An 11,359-nucleotide genomic window follows, 5' to 3' on the forward strand; every position below is an offset into this window, starting at 1 on the left:
GCCCCACCACAGTCGTGTCATCCACAAACTTAATGAAGAGGTTGGAGCTGGATGTTGGTGTGCAGTCGTGGGTCAGCAGAGTGAAGAGGAGGGGGCTCAGCACACATCCTTGGGGGGGCCCCCATGTTCAATGTGATGGTGCTAGAGGAGTTGCTGCTGACCCGTATAGCCTGTGGTCACCCCGTCAGGAAGTCCAGCAGCCAGTTGCACAGGGAGGTGTTGAGTCCCAGCTGGTCCAGTTTATGAATGAGCTGCTGAGGAATGATTGTGTTGAATGCTGAGCTAAAGTCTATGAACAGCATTCTGACGTACCGGTACGAGTCTTTTGTCTCCAGCTGGGTGAGGGCTGAGTGGAGATGGTGTCATCGGTCGAACGGTTGGACTGATATGCAAACTGGAAAGGGTTATTGATGGAATATCCAAACCATTCACATATATACAGTATGTAATTTGTCATTTCTAACCAGTACATTTCCAAACAGAATGAAAACAGCAAAAGTCATTCCTCCGTACAAATCTGGGAGCAAACACCACTTCACAAACTACAGACCTGTCTCACTACTTCCGCAATTCTCCAAAATTCTCGAAAAACTTTTCAATAAACGATTGGATAAATTCATTGACAAACATAAACTACTTAGTGACAGTCAATATGGATTTAGATCAACATCACTGGCTTTAATAGAATTAGTTGAAGAAATCACCAATTCCATAGAGCAGAAAAAAACATGCAGTTGGAATATTCATTGATTTAAAGAAAGCATTTGATACAATAAATCACGACATATTAATAAAAAAACTGGAACGATATAGTATCAGGGGTATAGTTTTTAACTGGGTTAAAAGCTACTTAAGTAACAGGAGACAGTTTGTGAAGCTGGGAGATTGTTCTTCCTCATGTTTGGACATAACTTGTGGTGTTCCCCAGGGGTCAGTGTTAGGACCAAAGTTTTTTATACTATATATCAATGACATATGTAGTGTATCTAAAGTAATGAAGCTTGTCTTGTTTGCTGATGATACAAATATCCTCTTTTCTGGTGATAATTTAATGGCACAATTGCAGGAGATCACAACAGAAATAAGTACAGTGGTGCTTGAGAGTTTGTGAACCCTTTAGAATTTTCTATATTTCTGCAGAAATATGACCTAAAACATCATCAGATTTTCACACAAGTCCTCAGAGTAGATAAAGAGAACCCAGTTAAACAAATAAGACAAAAATATTATACTTGCTCACTTATTTATTGAGGAAAATGATCCAATATTACATATCTGTGAGTGGCAAAAGTATGTGAACCTCTAGGATTAGCAGTTAATTTGAAGGTGAAATTAGAGTCAGGTGTTTTCAATCAATGGGATGACAATCAAGTGTGAGTGGGCACCCTGTTTTATTTAAAGAACAGGGATCTATCAAAGTCTGAGCTTCACAACACATGTTTGGGGAAGTGTATCATGGCACGAACAAAGGAGATTTCTGAGGACCTCAGAAAAAGCGTTGCTGATGCTCATCAGGCTGGAAAAGGTTACAAAACCATCTCTAAAGAGTTTGGACTCCACCAATCCACAGTCAGACAGATTGTGTACAAATGGAAGAAATTCAAGACCATTGTTACCCTCCCCAGGAGTGGTCGACCAACAAAGATCACTCCAAGAGCAAGGCATGTAACAGTCGGCAAGGTCACAAAGGACCCCAGGGTAACTTCTAAGCAACTGAAAGCCTCTCTCATATTGGCTAATGTTAATGTTCATGAGTCCACCATCAGGAGAACACTGAACAACAATGGTGTGCATAGCAGGGTTCCAAGGAGAAAGCCACTGCTCTCCAAAAAGAACATTGCTGCTCGTCTGCAGTTTGCTAAAGATCACGTGGACAAGCCAGAAGGCTATTGGAAAAATGTTTTGTGGATGGATGAGACCAAAATAGAACTTTTTGGTTTAAATGAGAAGCGTTATGTTTGGAGAAAGGAAAACACTGCATTCCAGCATAAGAACCTTATCCCATCTGTGAAACATGGTGGTGGTAGTATCATGGTTTGGGCCTGTTTTGCTGCATCTGGGCCAGGACGGCTTGCCATCATTGATGGAACAATGAATTCTGAATTATACCAGCGAATTCTAAAGGAAAATGTCAGGACATCTGTCCATGAACTGAATCTCAAGAGAAGGTGGGTCATGCAGCAAGACAACGACCCTAAGCACACAAGTCGTTCTACCAAAGAATGGTTAAAGAAGAATAAAGTTAATGTTTTGGAATGGCCAAGTCAAAGTCCTGACCTTAATCCAATCAAAATGTTGTGGAAGGACCTGAAGAGAGCAGTTCATGTGAGGAAACCCACCAACATCCCAGAGTTGAAGCTGTTCTGTATGGAGGAAGGGGCTAAAATTCCTCCAAGCCGGTGTGCAGGACTGATCAACAGTTACCGCAAACATTTAGTTGCAGTTATTGCTGCACAAGGGGGTCACACCAGATACTGAAAGCAAAGCTTCACATACTTTTGCCACTCACAGATATGTACTATTGAATCATTTTCCTCAATAAATAAATGACCAAGTATAATATTTTTGTCTCATTTGTTTAACTGGGTTCTCTTTATCTACTTTTAAGACTTGTGTGAAAATCTGATGATGTTTTCGGTCATAATTATGCAGAAATATAGAAAATTCTAAAGGGTTCACAAAGTTTCAAGCACCACTGTAAATTAATAATATGGTTCAACAGTAACAAATTATCATTAAACTCGAACAAATCCAAAGTAATATTATTTGGTAACAACAAAACAAACACACAAATAAATATTCAAATAGATGGGGTTATTATAGAAAGAGTTAAGGAAATCAAATTTATTGGAACAACTATTGATGAAAAACTCAGCTGGAAACCACATATAAAAAACATACAATCCAAAGTATCAAGAAGTATTGCAATATTAAACAAAGTCAAACAGTTTCTAGATCACAATTCACTCCGGATTCTTTACTGTTCCCTGGTTTCACCTTATTTAAGTTACTGTGCAGAGGTATGGGGCAATAATTACAAAAATACAATACACTCATTATTCGTTCTCCAAAAAAGAGCAATAAGGATTATGCAGAAGGCTGGTTACCGGGATCATACAAATATATTATTCTTACAGTCAGAAATACCGAAATTTGTAGACTTTCAAACGGCACAAACATTATTCAAAGCAAACAATAATCAACGACCACATAAAATTCAAAAACTGCTCACTGAAAGAGAAGGGAGTTTGGATTTAAGGGGTTTATTTAAATTTAAAAATTATAGGGTGCGCACAACCAAGAAAAGTTTTTGTATTTCTGTTTGTGGGGTGAAGCGGTGGAACAGTTTGAATGAGGAGCTCAAAGGATGTCCAGACATGAAGCGTTTTAAAAAATATGTACACCAATTTGATTTTCACAAGGTATAAGGATGAAGGGGATTAATCATAACTGGCTGTTTACTGTGTATTTTTTAAATTTGTTCTTTTTTGAGTCATCGTCTATTCGTTTTGTTTTTATTTTGTTCCTCTCCATTGTGAGCGTGGTATTAGTAGTAAACTTATGTGTAGACATGTGGATATACATATATAATTAATTATATGATATAGTCATAGAGAATTAATATCGGAATAGTTGAAGTAATAATAAATATACAGTGTATATATATGTGTGTGTGTGTGTGTGTGTATATATATATATATATATATATATATATATATATATATATATATATATATATATAGGAAGCTAGATAATCAATTTATAATAGGGGTGGGATTAAATAAGTTTTTACTTCAGCCCACTCCTTTTCGGACATGTAAACTCAAAACTGCTTAGTGCGTCCTTGATTGTATTTTTGTTTTGTTTTCTTTTGTTTTGATTTTGATATTATATTATTATTACCTATATTATTTATGGTTTATTTTCTAATTTAGTGGCTTTTTACATGTTCTTGTTGCAAATGCTGTTTTGCTTTTCTTGTTTTCTGTTTATTTATTCATTGTTTGTTTATATGTTCGAAATAAACTATCATCATCATCATCATCATCATCCATATTTTGTTGCTTTCTTAAATTATTTTTGGTGGATTTCTTCTTCTTCTTCTTCTTTAGGGTTTTTTGGTGGTTGGCAAACCAACTTAAAGGTGTTTTACTGCCACCGACTAGGCTGGAGTGTAGAACAGGATATTTTTTATTTTTATTTATTTATTTTTATTTATTTTTTTTTTTGGGGGGGGGGGGGGGGGGGGCACACAACTATAATTCTTCAGGGTGCTTGCGCAAGTCTTGAAAGTCTTAAAAAGTATGGAATTTTGAAATGCTGTTTTCCAGACCTTGAAAAGTCTTGGATTTTGTGTGAAAGTCTTAATAAAGTATGGAAAAAAAAATCTCAAAGACACAGATGCTCAAAGACACATAATATTGTGAAATAAGAAACAGGAAGGGTGTAAAAACTATGATTTCGGTAACCGGTCACGTACCCAGACAGCAAATTAGGTCTTGCCGACATTGGGGCAACAGGCGCCGCCCGACATATGGTGCATCGGTGAGATGTATTATGGAGATCGGTAGCTAATTGGCAATATATCGGGAAGATGTTGGCATTAGAATGGTGGCCAAACATGAGCCAACGTACACCCGACATAACTGTGACCTATGCGGCTCATGAGCCAACGTACACCCGACATAACTGTGACCTATGCAGTGCGATCCCACTAGAGCGGGGAAAGCATTCGGACGCCTCGCTCTCCCATTGGCTTAACACTGAAACAGCTGACTTTCACGGCATCGCTGGAAACACTGCAGCACGTTTGAAAATCAGCCCTTCCAAAGTTAAGTCAACGGGAGGGAGGCATCTGGATGCTTTTCTCCGCTCTAGTAGGATCCCACCGTTATATTAGGTCTTATTGATTTGTTTAGGCTGTATCAAAATCTAAAACCCTTGTATGTTTCACAAATGAAGAGACCGAAGGTTCAAAGTCAGAAACGTCGTCATTTCATATAATTTGATATAGGCAACATTACAAGGCAAGGCAAGTAAGAAGTCATAATTTTTTGGCACCTTAGCTTAGGCTACTTTTACGATACTTGCGCAGCTCATCCATGATGTCCTGCAGCCACAACTTCGCTGTCATCTCAGCCTCAGTGGAATTAGGAAGGACTGAATTTCTTAACACAGCACCTAAATAAAAGAAATAAAGCAACAGGGGAAAATAAGACACAAATAATGTAACCGCAACAGACGTCAAAGGTTATCATATAATCACTTCTACTATGAGAGAACAAACGTTTTATCATCTTAACTGCTTAGCAAGTTAGCAGCTATGCTAGCCACATAGCTTGAAGCCATAACTTACTTTTCACAACTTCTCGCTGTCATCTCAGACTGAATTTCTTAACACAGCACCTAAACAAAAGAAATAAAGCAACGGGGGGAAAATAAGACACAAATAATGCAACCACGACAAGCGTCAAAGGTTATCATATAATCACTTCTATGAGAGAACAAACGTTTTATCATCTTAGCAAGTTAGCAGCTATGCTAACCGCATAGCTTGAAACCTTAACTTACTGTTTCCAAAAAGTTAGCCTACACCGGATTGTGACTATGCATTCTACCAAATCAAATAATATATCATATATCACATCATATGTCATATCATAACTTTACACAAGCTGAACGTAATACCTGAACTCATGCTTACACAGCTGGCTTGATGTGGTGTGGCAGCATCACTTAAGCTGACCCCACACTACACGATTTTGAAATCTTATAAGTTTTTAAAATCGGGACTATGCCACACACATGAAGAGAATCTTGACCAATATTTTCTCTCTCCGACTGTAAACACGCTCGTATAAGATTCAAACGCACAATAGAACACCACACACTACACGACAATCATGCCCGATTGCTTCTCCCCGATTCTGACATTAGGCTACCAGTCATGGGCTGTAGGCTATCTGAGATAGGCTATTCTCTCATAATGTTTGATCAAAGCATGTGATCCATGATCGCATGCTCAAGGACTTAAGAACCAAGAAAAAGGTGTCAGAAAAGCAGGTATTTGCCCTTCGCACCAGCACCAAAACATTCATTCAGGCTACGGTTGCCAAATTACTTGAGAAATGCCCACTCAGATATTCTCTTGTTCGAAATTTGGTGTGGTTGGACCCTACACAAATTGTTCAGAATTCGGACAAGTGCAAACAGAAATTAAAGGTCTGTCTAGAGCACCTTGTAAGTGCCAAACAAATGAAAGAGGGGAACTGCGATGATATCCTTAAGCAGTTTAGTGACTTCTCTACATACTGCAGAGCAGATGAGGAGTTTGTGACCGATGATCCTCAGTCCAGACTGGATAGCCTGATGTACAAACATATGGGAAATAAACCTGAGTGGAAAAACTTGTGGGATTTGGTGAGAAGGGTCCTCTTGCTGTCTCATGGACAAGCCTCAGTTGAGCGTGGCTTTTCTGTGAACAGAGAAATAGAGGTAGAAAATATGAAGGAAAGAACACTTGTCACACAGAGGATCATCAGTGATCACATCTCTTATGTTGGAGGTTTGACGAATGTCGCAATTACAAAAGAACTTCTCCTTTCGGCATCATGTGCTATAGACAGAAGTACAGGTGTTTCTTGGAGGATGAAGAAAAGAAAAAAGAAGACTTGCAGCATGGAGAAAAGAGAAAGGCCATCTTGGAAGATGTTGATGAACTAAAGAAAACAAAAAAACGGATCGAGTTGAACATCAGTGGCCTCTTGTCCTCGGCTGATGACCTGGCTACCAAAGCGGAAAAGCTCGGTCAAATACAATTGATAGCCCAGTCAAATGCTATGAGGAAGTCTGCCAAAGAAAAGGAACGGGAACTTAGTGATATCCAGAAGAAGCTGGATTTGAAGTTAAATGAAATTAGAAATTAGACAATTAAGTCTTTGCCATTTGCAACTTATTTTTTTTCTAACCAAATGCTTGGTGGTATATATGCACTTTTGTGAATGTTCTTGCGATACAGCTTGTTAAAGTTAAATAGAACATAACATATGAGAACATAAAGATAGGTTCAGTTATGTCAAGGATAGAAAATAAGGTGTGAATGAATTGATTGAATTCTACATACTTTCATCCATTCATTTCTGTTTTTATATTTACAGATGACCTCTTAGTGAAACTTGTTTGTGTGAAATTCTTTCACTTGTTATTTTTATCCTGAGTTCATTTTGTTAATTCGATTTTATTAAAATGTACTAAACACAACTGGTACTATCTCAACCAATAAAGTAGGCAGTAGGCACGCAAGTGTAAAAATACATAAAGTCAAGGTCTTGGGAATAAAAATATCAGTTTTGAAAAAGTCTGGAAAAAGTCTGGAATTTTGATTTGGAAAAAGAGCAAGCACCCTGTTCTTTTAGCTATTTATGTTTCTTTTAAATTCTTGGTAGCAATTTTTGGGGTTTTGTTTTAGACATTAGATTAGATTAGATTAGATTAGATTAGATTAGATTAGATTAGATTAGATTAGATTAGATTAGATTAGATAAAACTTTATTGATCCCTTTGGGAGGGTTCCCTCAGGGAAATTAATTTCGAGTAGAGTTTTTATTTCATCCTTGGTTGGTTCAGCAATACGCTCCGCCATTTTGCTTTTCTCTCCTTAGGGTATATGAGCTGATATCCTAGTAGTAGAGTAGCCAATCAGAGCGCGCGATTGCTCATATCCAGTGAATATGGATAGAATAAATTCTGTATATTTTAATGTAATATTTTTCATATATTTTTTCAGTGAAAAACTGAAAAAACCTTTTTATGTAAATAAACGTTAATATAGAAGAAAAATAGAATAAAAATGTTTTCTATAATTTACAATGACTAGATGAAATAAAAATGTAGTAATGTTATATAAAGTATCTAATGTCTCATCTCATTATCTGTAGCCGCTTTATCCTGTTCTACAGGGTCGCAGGCAAGCTGGAGCCTATCCCAGCTGACTACGGGTGAAAGGCGGGGTACACCCTGGACAAGTCGCCAGGTCATCACAGGGCTGACACATAGACACAGGCAACCATTCACACCTACGGTCAATTTAGAGTCACCAGTTAACCTAACCTGCATGTCTTTGGACTGTGGGGGAAACCGGAGCACCCGGAGGAAACCCACGCGGACACGGGGAGAACATGCAAACTCCACACAGAAAGGCCCTCGCCGGCCACGGGGCTCGAACCCGGACCTTTTTGCTGTGAGGCGACAGTGCTAACCACTACAAAAGAACGTTCTTGTGAATGTCTTCTTCTTTATGCTTCTTTAGTACAGCATTTAGAAATACAAAAGCAAACTAAGGCACATTTCTGCAGCTATTTACAATTTTTTTCATACTAGTTACAGCCCTGGACTTACAGTATACAATTCACAGATGTTTAAAAACCACAGAAAGGTAAAACACATTCTGTAAAAAGTCATGACTACAAAATTTTAATTTTTGTCCTCTGAATGTGAGAAAAGAGGAGTGAATTTCCGTCATGACCGAAAGGATTCACTGAGTCAAAGGGCATGGATCAGGTTCAGCTGCACATAAAACTCATAAATCACAGACAAACAAACATATAATGTTAACCTTCATAAAGTCTGTTTTGAGAATCATGAAATCAGTCATGTATATGTCAGAAAACGTAGTGCTTTGGTTTGGGCGTTTCAGTGTAAAGAATGATTCAGTGTACAGCAGTGACTCACTTGAGTCACTGATCTGATTACCTTAGCAGCTCGTTCAAAAACAACAGAATCATTCAGAAACCAAATGTGTCTTGAAATAATATCTAGTAGAGTCTATATTAGAGTAGAGTTTGAAAGGATTATTATCCCAAATTCAATGAACACTTGCATGACTTGGAAAGAATGCTAACGAAACCAAGTGAGTCAAAATGGAATCTGAAGCTTCAGGCTACTGGAACAAAAGCTACCTTCGTAAAGAAAACATTCCTGAGCAGTGAGGACACCCCATGTACAGCTGAATCGTGTCTATTTTGCAATCGCAGGTTATTCAGTAGTGTTTTTGCACCGAGATGTCTGTACCTGAGGGAATTTAGGAATTAGGAACACTAATATGCATGATGCATGACGTATCTCTATCAAGTCAAGATAGAAAGAATATTTACACACTTGGAGGACTGGAGTTTCAAACACACGTGGGTTCATTCAGGGTTGGAGAAAGTAGTGAGAAATTGTACTGAAGTGAAAGTCTAGAAGATAAAGTGTCAAAGAAGCTGCTACTGGACTTTTCAATGCTTTTACTGATGGAATTAACTTAACACCATTAAGCAGACGCTCTTATCCAGAGCAACAGACAACCTACGGTACCCTGGGGCTCAGTAAGGGGTTAGATGCCGTGCTCAAAGGCACTTCGGCCATTCCTGCTGGTCCAGGGAATTAAACCAGCAACTTTTCGGTTCCTAAGCTGCATCTCTAACCATTAGGCCACAGCTTCGCCTGTATCTACATGATGTTTTCTTGTGAAAATTAACTTATTCCTGTTTAACTGTTGTTGTTTTTTTTGGTTTTGTTTTAAAGCAGGGTGGCACTGTGGTTAGCTCTGTTGCCTCACAGTGAGAAGGTTCTGGATTCGAGCCTCACAGTCAACTGGATCTTTATGGGCAGAGTTTGCATGTTCTCCTCATGCCTATGTGGGTTTCCTCTGGGTTCTCCGGTTTCCTCGCAAAGACATGCAGGTCAACTTGTTGCTCTAAATTGGCCATGGGTGTGAATGCAAGTGTGATGGTTGTTCATCTCAGCGTTAGCCCTGTGATAGATTGGCAACCTGCCCAGGTGAACCCCGCCTCTCGGGTAAAGTCAGCTGGGATTGGCTCCAGCTTCCCCCAAGACCCTGATGGATAAGTGGTGTAGATAATGGATGGATGGATGGATGTTTTAAACCAAGTACACTGGTCTATCTGAAAGCATCACTGAGTTTTCAATATTGGCCGTAACTACACTATCAGAAAATAAACTACATCATTGTATATTTTGGGGTACAACAGATTGTCACTGGATCTAAGTACCCTTTAAGGTACTTATTTGGAGCTTTTATATACTGATTGGGAACGTATATGTACCTTTTTGACCCTAAAAAGGTACACATAGTTACCTTGAAGCCCAATAATGAGCCCTAAGGGGTACATTAGTGTAGATTGTACCTTGGGGGACAGAAATGGACTCCTACTGTAACTGCACCCCTACTTCTGACCATGTGGAATCCTAGAAATTGAATTACTGCCTCGTAAATAGCCGTAACTAGAATCCTTGAATTAATTTGCGCTAGCAGTGCTAGTGCAAATTGTTACTCTCACAAAGGATCTTTCTACTTTCTTCTTCTTCTTCCTATTATTATTATTATTATTATTATTATTATTATTATCCTAGCATTTTTAGGACACTATTTCTCCATCACTTTTCAACCAGTCATCACCAAATTTCACATGAAGAATACCTCTGGGCTGAATTACATTGCTATGACTTTTGGTGCTGATCTGGATCACTGATTGGAATGATCCATGAAAGAAGGGATTTTTTTTCAACTGTCAATTTTCATACTTTTTTCAATCAGTTTTTTTTTCATGGGTGAAAGTTTTCCAGCATGTGCCGGAAGCTCCATTTTTTTCGGTTCTGAAAAAGTCATTTTTCCAAATCGTGTAAATCCGTTGAGATTTTCGGGGGGGGTGGCCCTCTCACTGTCTCACTCTCAGCGTATTACCAGGTTACCGCGGTACAGTCTCTGCACGAGGCAAATCTTTTCATCTCGTCTTCGCCACAAACCTCATTCAATTTATACGCCGCTCACCGACAAGCGGTCCTGACTAGCCCATTGTTTCACGGTGTTATACATGTGTGATATCATGTTTCACGCACGTAGCAAGTTGTTCGACCAAATCAACGCAGCTATTCCCATGAGTCGCCGTTTCTTTTGGTGCAAGTTAGAACGGTGCTTTTGATTGGCTCACTGTTAACTGCCATCCAATGAAACTTCAGCTTTTATAATAAGCCTTATTTCGCTTCCCTCCCTTGCGACAGATCCACGTGCTTTGCCTCTGGTTGCTGATCAAAATATGTCAAAATGAAGTTTTTATCGGAAGGCTCCAATACAAAAGAATTAGAAAAGATGTCTAGAAATAAATGGAGATGGGAATGGTTAAGCAAATGTGACAAAAATGGTGACAAATAGGGAATATGGCTGAGAAAACCGGATGTCCCGGGAGTTGCGTATTGTGACTGCTGTTCAAAGACTATCAAGTACTTAAGAAGGGACTTAAAAGTCACGCCGATGAGACTAATCATTTGAAGAACAAGAAGACTGTCCAATCAAACCAGG

At 38.7% G+C, this 11,359-nt stretch overlaps 1 long non-coding RNA gene across 1 annotated transcript; it reads right to left on the reverse strand.

Annotated features, from left to right (window-relative positions):
- Positions 1-5,075: 5,075 nt before the first annotated feature.
- Positions 5,076-6,433, reverse strand: LOC132871360 (uncharacterized). Its single transcript, XR_009651282.1, has 3 exons — positions 6,313-6,433; positions 5,357-5,406; positions 5,076-5,181 (listed from the first exon to the last, which is right to left on the reverse strand). It is a non-coding gene; the product is annotated as an uncharacterized LOC132871360 (long non-coding RNA).
- Positions 6,434-11,359: the final 4,926 nt, after the last annotated feature.

This window comes from Neoarius graeffei, chromosome 23 (assembly GCF_027579695.1).
Source record: "Neoarius graeffei isolate fNeoGra1 chromosome 23, fNeoGra1.pri, whole genome shotgun sequence".
NCBI classification, from domain to species: domain Eukaryota; kingdom Metazoa; phylum Chordata; class Actinopteri; order Siluriformes; family Ariidae; genus Neoarius; species Neoarius graeffei.